Consider the following 8,374-nt stretch of genomic DNA (forward strand, 5'->3'; position numbering starts at 1 on the left):
CTGTGTTTGGGCAGGGCCCGTCCTCGGGAGCTGGGGCTGGGGGGCAGAGGTGATTTCAGGCTGGACTGAGGCTACCTAGCAGTGTCTAGCCTGCAGCTAACTTGAGGGCAGGACAGCACCCACACTGGGCTTTGGAGGGGACAGTTGGCTCTGGCAGAACAGAAAGTGGGATGAGTGACTTTGCTCCCCACTCGTGTCAGCTTGAGCTGCTGGGCTGCTGAGCTGCCAAGTTCATACCTCACAGAGGGTAGGACTCAGTAGTGGGAGAAACAGATAGGGCAGGTTAGGGATGGGGCAGGGCTGAGTGTTGGGGGACAGGGGCTGATAGCCCAGTCCCAACACTTACTAATTCTACCCCATTGGGTAATTGATTTAACCCTCTAGGCCTCAAGTTCCCCATCCATGAAATGGGGTTCATCCTGGAACCTACTTCAAAGCTTTGGAAGGTCCCAGTGAACTAGAGGGTACGTGAATTCTTAGTCACATCACTAGTCACTAGTCTGACTAGTCTACTAGTCACTAGTAGGACTGTCCCCTCCCATCCATGACAACACTTGGCTGGGCCTCTCGTTGGCCTATCAAAGGGCGAGACCGCTGCCAAACCATTCAAGCGAGCTGACATACGTCTGTGTGCTCCAGAATGCTCGGAACATCACTCTCCCGTCAGCTCAGGACTCTGGGCTGCTCGAATGGTCTTTCCTATCCTGCAACCCTGATCAGACTCCACGCTCCTTGAGGGCAAGACCATTGTCTCCTCTGTCACACGGTGTCTATAACTGATCTTAAAACCCTTCTGCATGGTTTCATTAAGCTAGCTGGGACAAGGGCGCATGGCGATCGGGACTCCCCCGTCCTGGCCAGGCGCCTCAGCAGAGGGTCTGCACTCCAGGGGGACTCTGGCAGGTGCTCTGGCTGTCCTTCTCTCTGCTCCACACCGGGCATTTGATAAATAACAGAGTAAATGTTAGAAATGCAATCTCCTTGGTGAAAACAGAGGTATTCAAGATACGTGGTTGGCGAAAATTACTCGAGACATCTTGACCTGGAGAGGCAGGGTGAAGGAATCCAGTGAGCTCTCAGGGGAGGCGTGGTCAGGACACCTAGTGGGACAGATGGCTGCGACCTCACCCAGTCCAAAGAACAAGCTGCATGAATTCTGCTGGGCCTGTCTGCAAATAGTTGTTCATAAAATGTCTATAGTGGCACCTGGGTGGCTCAGTAATTAAGCGTTTGCCTTCGGCTCAGGTCATGATCCCAGGGTCCTGGGATCGAGCTGCACATCGGGCGCTCTGCTCTGTGGGGAGCCTGCTTCTCCCTCGCTCTCTGCCGCTCTCCCTGCTTGTGCTCTCTCTCTCTCAAATGAATAAATAAAATCTTTCTTTAAAAAAATGTCTACAGGAGCGCCTGGGTGGCTCAGTGGGCTAAAGCCTCTGCCTTCGGCTCAGGTCATGATCTCAGGGTCTGGGGATTGAACCCCACAACGGGCTCTCTGCTCAGCGGGGAGCCTGCTTCCCGCCCCCCTACACCCCCCCCGCCTCTCTCTGCCTGCCTCTCTGCCTACTTGTGATCTCTGTCTGTCAAATAAATAAATAAAATCTTTAAAAAAAATATGTCTACATCTACAGCACAATGTGGTCTGAGGCTTGCTTTCATCCAACCTGCTAACGAGGCTCGCCTTCACCTTCCTTGCAGGGGTTGCCATCCAACAAATAAACAAAATCCAACCCAGCCAAACCCTAGAGTTATGACTTAAGTCAGTTAATAGAATCTCAGTGTCCCCAGGGCACCGCATATGTCAATGCTCACCGGACTAAGGAGGTAGTGTCACTTTCCTTTCACACTGTGGGGGTGAAGGGAGGGGGAGAGTCAGGGCCCTGAGAGGCCTGCCAGGCAAGGATCCCGATCCAGGACCTGGGTACTCATCGCCTGAGAGTTCCCCAGCTGGCCTCTGCGGCTGAAGTGCCCAGTTCACACTCAGAGGCTCTGTTGGTTTCCTGGAATGAGGAAATGCTGCTCAGCCTTCAGTAAGCCTTGAAACTGTGGCCACAGTGAAGGTCACTGTCTGGGCCCATTAAGTAGCCGGAAAAGCAGCTCTGAGCTGGGCCTTCCCTTCGAGGTCTCAAGGGACAAGATGTATGAGGAAGTCTTTTGGGACCCATTACTAGCTCCCACAATTAGATCAGATTCTGAGTGTGTGGGGGGCAGGTTGGGGGGTGGGTTTCTGGCCATACCGGAGAGATTATCTTGAAGAAATGGAGCTCAGGCTATACCCTTGGATAAGATGAATCCTGGCCCCTTCCCAGGACTCTGTAAAGGTTGCTGGGCAGGGGCTTATGGGGAGGAGGCCGCTGATGCCGGGGAGCTTGTTACTCCTCTACCCCTAAGGATGAGAACCTTCCCTGGACTGGACAGTGCCCACAAGGAGATGGGCTGCTGCCCTATGCACTCCCTTCCCTAAGGACTTTTCCAGGTTCCTGGGTAAGCCTGTTCCATGCTTGGGGTAGGGGGTCAGGGAGCATTCAGAAGGAAAGCAGATGGTGTGGGGAGTGCAAGCCTCTAATCTCTCCTCCTGCCCACCTTCTTTCTTGTTCTCTTTCCTTTCTCTCCCACACTTCTCCAGAGAGAATTGGGGCAGGGGGAGTTCTGGGCTTTCACACACCAGGGCAACTGTCCTAACCATGGAAAAGCTGACATTTGCAGCCTTCCAAACTCATGTTGGCAAGTCAACCCTCTAGGGCAGCCCAAACTCTACAGGCTGATTGCCAAGTTCCCGACTAACGCCCTTTCCCACCCCCCATCTCATCCTCCCTGCTCCCACCCTCTCTGTAGCCCCGCCTCACACCTTCCGAGGTCAGCCTGACCACTACTTCAGAATTTGCCTTTTCCTTCCTTTCTCCTCACCCCAATCCACGTCCCAGGGTACATTTGTGTATTGAGAGCCATCCAGGCTAATCCTAGGAGATTTCCAATTAGTAAGAACTCTCTCAACCTTATTCTATAAACCAGGGAGCAAACCGGGTCAGCTTATCATTCATCTTCCAGCTTTGCAAGCAGCTCAACATCCCAGTCAAGCAAAGAGCCACAGCCAGTTACAGCATAGCTCCAGAGGGGTCTGAAAATTCCAGATGCTCGTGTGGCACCACAGGAGTTTTCCACTAGCAAAATTTACCTAGAGAAAACCACCGGAGTGTGTGAGAAGCCTAACAAGCAGTTTCTCCCCCCTTGGCCTGGGGCTCTGTGGGTCTCTCTGAGCAAACAGTTAGGCACTGCCTTAATTTACTTCCCCATCAGAGTCTGGTTTTGGAGGGAGGCCAAGCTGGTAGATACGGAAATGGGACTATTCATCTCGTGCAAATCCATGCATGTATTTGGGAGGACGAGAGAGAAACAAGTGCCTGTAAAGTTGGGGGACGTCTGGTGGGCAGGGAGAAGAAGGGGGTGAGGGAGAGCCCTTCTTTACACTTGAGACAAGTGTGGTTGAAGCGAGCCAGTCCGACTGCAGAGCCTTTCAGGTTCCTGATGCAAGAGGTGGATTTCCTGTCTGCACGGGGTCCCTCAGGATGGTAGCGCACAGTCCCCGGACACAGGATAAGCCCTGCCACAGAGCTCTCATTTTCTCTGGGTGCAACTATTTTTCTCCCCCTCTCTGGACCTCTTCCCTCGGATCTTCCAAAGCAGTTTTCCTTTGAGAGCACTGTCTTACGAGTCAGGCACAGGAGGCTGACTCTCCCTGCTCTTTCACTAGCTACCTGAGCCATACAGAGTTACCTAGTCTCTTGGAGTCCCATCAGCAAAATGGGGATACAGTGGCCCCTCCGGGGGCTATTGTGAGAATAAAATGACCAAAGGATGACAAGGGTGGTCAAGCAGTGCCTGCTCGGTAAGTGTACTTAGAAAAGAGCTGTCATCTTTATCCACTCTAAGCACAGCTCATGGCTCCTCTGCCAAACCTCTTAAAAACAGACTAGCAGAAATGAGCGGTCGTGGTCAGGCTCAAGGCGCCATGGCCTCCTTGCTCTTTCTGGACAGCACTCTCACAGAGAGACAACACTCTCCCCTCTCCACTGCTTGTCCTGTGGGTGGCAGGACCATCTCTGGGGCATCAGAAGGGAAGCTGCTTTGAAGCCCTGGCTCCCTTAGGCACTTAGGGGATTCTGCTGTGACCTGAGCTCATCCCACCCGGGATTTACCAGAAATGGCTGGGAGTTGATGGCAACTTAATCCGGGCGAACGTGTCTGTGAGTTTAAGAGGAGGTCATGATCCACCAACCTAGAATCAGCCTACCTTCTGGGCCTTCTCAGGAGGAACCACATGCCACAGAGAATGAAAACTAGACACAGACAATAAGGGATTATTTTAAAAGCAGAACATCCAACCTGACTTGGTAGAGGGAGACACCTGTGCCCAAGCCAAGGACCACAGACCTTCCTGCCTTAGTGAACCCTGGGGTGGAGGTGGGGGGGGCAGTCTCAAGGCTGACCTGCTCCTTCCCCTGGGGCCCTTTGGGCAGTGCAGTTCCCTCTGATCACACTGGCCTCAGCCCTTCAGAACACCCAGGGCCCAAGTGCCCTGGGTCACTTCTTCTGAGTTAGGGATTGCATCCTTGGGGCAGGACCTTGATGTCACTGTGCCTGAAGTAGGTTGGAGGGGATAGAGCGGCCTTAGAGACGACAAACAGTCTGGGAATAGACCTGGAGGGACTGAGTGGGGCTCCTCCCTCTCAGTGTACCCCAAACCTCCATCAAGATCTTAGCCATGGAAGGGAACAGCAAGGATGTGGGAGATGGAGTCCAGCAGGCTGTCCCATTCCCCATGAGACAAGTGAGCCTCCAGGGACAGTGAGGCAGGATCCCGCTCTCCTGCGGGAGGGTTGCGGGGTGTCCACTCCAGGGTGCTTTGGGATCGGTGCTCGCCAGCCACTCCCCCCTACCCGGCCCCCGCCCCGCCAGACTGCTCTCTGCCTGCGTCTGCTCTAGGGACCTGCGACCTCAAGCCCCCTCCCCTGCAGCCGCCTTTGGGCCACAGCCGCACCACCCTCAGCGGGGCACCCAGCTCCAACCCCAGTCCTGGGAACGTCTCACCCGGGTCGCGAACCCACCTTCCGAGGCGCTCCAAGGCCCTTCCCAAGGGAGTCCCCTAGCTCCCAGCCTTCTTCTCGGGACGTGGGCTCCTGGCGCCGCAGCCTCTGGCTCCAGCCTCGGGGCTGAGCTGGCTTCTGCCTCCCTTTCTCTCTGCTCCCGTGAATTCTCAGCACTATTCTTTTTTTTTTAAGGGACTTTTTTTTTTTTTTTTTTTTTTTTTTTGCGTTGCGTCAGGGTGGTTGCCTGGCGACGGCGGAGCTATTCCACCCTGAGCGGTTTCAGTCCGGTCTCCGCCAGCCTCTCATTCAAGCCTGTCTACCCGACGCTCCCGGGACCTGGGACCCGGGACCTCGGGGTCCAGCCGACGGGCAGCCGGGTCCTAAAGCCCCCTAGTTGCTCTTTCCCACCAGGACCTGAACCGGAGCCGCCGCCCAGCCACAAGGAGAAGCAAATCACACACATTTGCCAAACCTTAGACGAAACCAAACCCAAATATCTCCTTTTTAAAAAATTTTATTAAATCCGAAACCGAAGCAGTCTCCCCACCCCCCAAGCATGGCAACGTGGCTTTGCCACTGTCAGCAATTTGCCTGTATGGGGGTGTGGGGGGGGGAGAACGACCTTGTAGCGCCGGTGGGCGAGCCCAGATCCGACACCCCATTCACAGGGGGCTTGAGTTCAAATTCGCAGCAGCTCCTCCCATTACGGAGTGTCTAATATATGTCCCACCATCCCAGCGCCTCTGCAGGGAGATGTGGGCATTTCCAGCTTACAGATGAGGAACCTGAGGCTCAGAGAGACTCCGCAGAAACCAGAGGTTAAGTGGAAACAGACTTTTTCCAGATCTGTCTTCCAGAGGAGCTGGGAGTGCTTTGGAGGGGCCTGCCCCCAGAGCACGTGTTTTTCCACAAATCACGGGGTGCCTTCCGGCATGTACTTCTCTGTGCTGTGTCAACCACGGGAGATAGTTACATTGGAAGGTCCCATCCCTGCTGTACCAGCGCCTACAGCTCCAGGAACCTACAAGTCATCCCGGACCCAGCCAGGGCTGCCCTCTCCTGGCCTGGACACCCAGGACTCCACTTTCTCCTGGAACCTCGGACCCCAGGGGTGATTACTGGAAGTTGGCTTCATTCTTAGGGCAGCCTGGGGCATGGCCAAGTTCCTTTCCTAAGACACTTGAGGTTGGCAGGATCCTCTGAAATGATCTAATCTGCCATCCTGACAACAACAGGAGTGGGGGTGGGTGCAGAGCCCGCGTTGTTTTCCCAACGAGCAGAGGTACACAGTGAGGTGTGAGACTGCAAAGTGACTTGCCCGGTTCGGTGGGCAGGTCTAGTTGTTGCAACTCAGAGGCTGAGCCCCTTGTGCTGCCCCCTGGTGCCCGGCCCCTCACTGAAACTCCCCATCTGGGGCCTGTCCCACTTCCTTCCTTTCTGCCTTCACTAGGATGTCTGCCCAGGGACTTTGTCTAAGGGACATCCTGCTAATGTGAGCACCTCTTTTTGCTAACAGGTTCATGTTTCTAGCTCACAAGTGTACTTCAACGGGAATTTCTTTGAAAAAAAAAAAAATCACATTATTGACTCAAACTTGATTCTGGAAATATTGATCCAATCCTTCCACTTCTTCCCATCCCCTCTGCCACCACCCTGGCCCAAGTCACCGTCAGCCTGCCCCAGCTCCAACACAGCCTCTTCCAGTCCGTGTTGCACCCACTCTTGCCCCCGCCCCTGAGACAGCCAGAGCACACTCTTCAAAATTGAAATCTGATCTTGGCTGCTCCCTGCTTAAAGCCCTCCAAACAGCTTCCGTTCCTCCCAAGATAAGAAACCAGCAAGGCCCATCAGGCCTGCGTGGTCTGCCTCCGCCCACCCCTTGGATTCTACCTTGCGTTGCTGCTCTGCTTTCCACACCATCATTCTTCTGGGTCTTTCTCCACACCTGCTCCTTCCTTCCACATGGGGCTGGCCACATTTCTGTCTCCCGAGGGAACCCCAGGTTATATGTCCTCATAGTACTACCCACCTCTCCTTCCTGGACCAGCTGTAATTTTTATCTTCATTTGTGAAGTTATGTGATTGATTAATATCTGTCTCCCTCTAAGGCTGTCAGCTGAGCGGGACAGGAGCCATGTTTGCAGGCAGAGGGCTTGGTCCAGATTCAGGGACTCAGCCTTCTCTTGGGTGGGGTGTACCTGGACACACAGGGCCTGTGCTGAATTCTGAGTATTTGCCCTCCTTCGGTCCAGTGTGTTCTGGCCCCAGTGTGGGAAGTGCTCCAATGTCTTCTTCCTAGAGATTTCCCACCCCATCTGGAAACGCCTCCTATGACCTTCACTCCCCTAACCCCTCACTTGGCATGAGGCTCCTGTTCTGCTTTCTGAAGAGTGCACTGTCTTCTGTCTTCATGTCGACAGGCAGCCAGGCCGGGGCAGGGGTCGGGTCTTATCTGGAGCCTCCCAGTCAGCCTGGCATATGCCTGGGCAGGAGGGTAGTCGGTGATGAAAGACTGGGAAAGTCGGAAAAGAAGATGAAGAAGAGGAGAAGGAACCAAGTTTCTGTTGGAACAGTCTCAGCCTAATATCTAACACTACACAGCGATCAAATGAGTTATGTTTAGACCTCTAGCATAGGGCAGTACATAGTCATACAAATATTTTCAAAAACTATTTGATGATGTAGGATATGCTACTGATTTCATGCCAAGTAAATAGGGCAGGGATACCAAATGTCTACGTAAACAAGACATTATGAAAGTTTTAATTCTAATATCTAATGTCTAAATTTTTTATATGTGGTAAAAAAAAAAGATTAGGAGGGTATATGCATATATGAGCTGCGCTTATCTCTGGGTGGTAGACTAACAGGATTTAAAAACCTTCTGTAGACTTGCATTAATTTTTTGTGTTTTCTACAGTGACTAGTTTTTGTAAGTAGCAACATCAGGAAACACCACTACAAACTAAAAATGGCCTTGTGTTTGGGGTACAGGTGTCTCCTACTTTCTACGGTCTTGTATGCCTTTTATGTGGGGTGCTGTGAGGTCTGGCTGGAGTCCGGTGATGGGTGGGGATCCCCGTGGCCCAGAGTGGCGAGGCCATCTGGGGGCTCTTCCCTGCAGTTGGCCGTATGGACCAGGGAACACTGGGCCAAACCTGCAGGAGTTAAGTAGGACAGCACACTGGTGCTAGGGCTGCCTTTTGGGTCGGTCCAGTTGTCCAATTTGACTTTCCAGGGGCAAGACGTGGTGATCTAGGAGATGGTCGTCCCGGGTATCAGGAGCACGTAGT

At 53.4% G+C, this 8,374-nt stretch overlaps 1 protein-coding gene across 2 annotated transcripts in view; it reads right to left on the reverse strand.

Moving 5' to 3' along the window:
- The window catches only part of FAM167A (family with sequence similarity 167 member A), a 43,001-nt gene extending 37,085 nt beyond the window's left edge, over positions 1-5,916 (reverse strand). For both annotated transcript variants that reach the window (XM_082726933.1, XM_082726934.1), the window contains exon 1: positions 5,100-5,916. The gene's annotated coding sequence lies outside the window, so the exon portion shown is untranslated. The remainder of the gene's footprint in view (positions 1-5,099) is intronic.
- Between the last annotated feature and the right edge of the window lie 2,458 nt (positions 5,917-8,374).

The sequence above is a fragment of the Mustela nivalis genome (genome assembly GCF_964662115.1).
Source record: "Mustela nivalis genome assembly, chromosome: 4".
NCBI classification, from domain to species: domain Eukaryota; kingdom Metazoa; phylum Chordata; class Mammalia; order Carnivora; family Mustelidae; genus Mustela; species Mustela nivalis.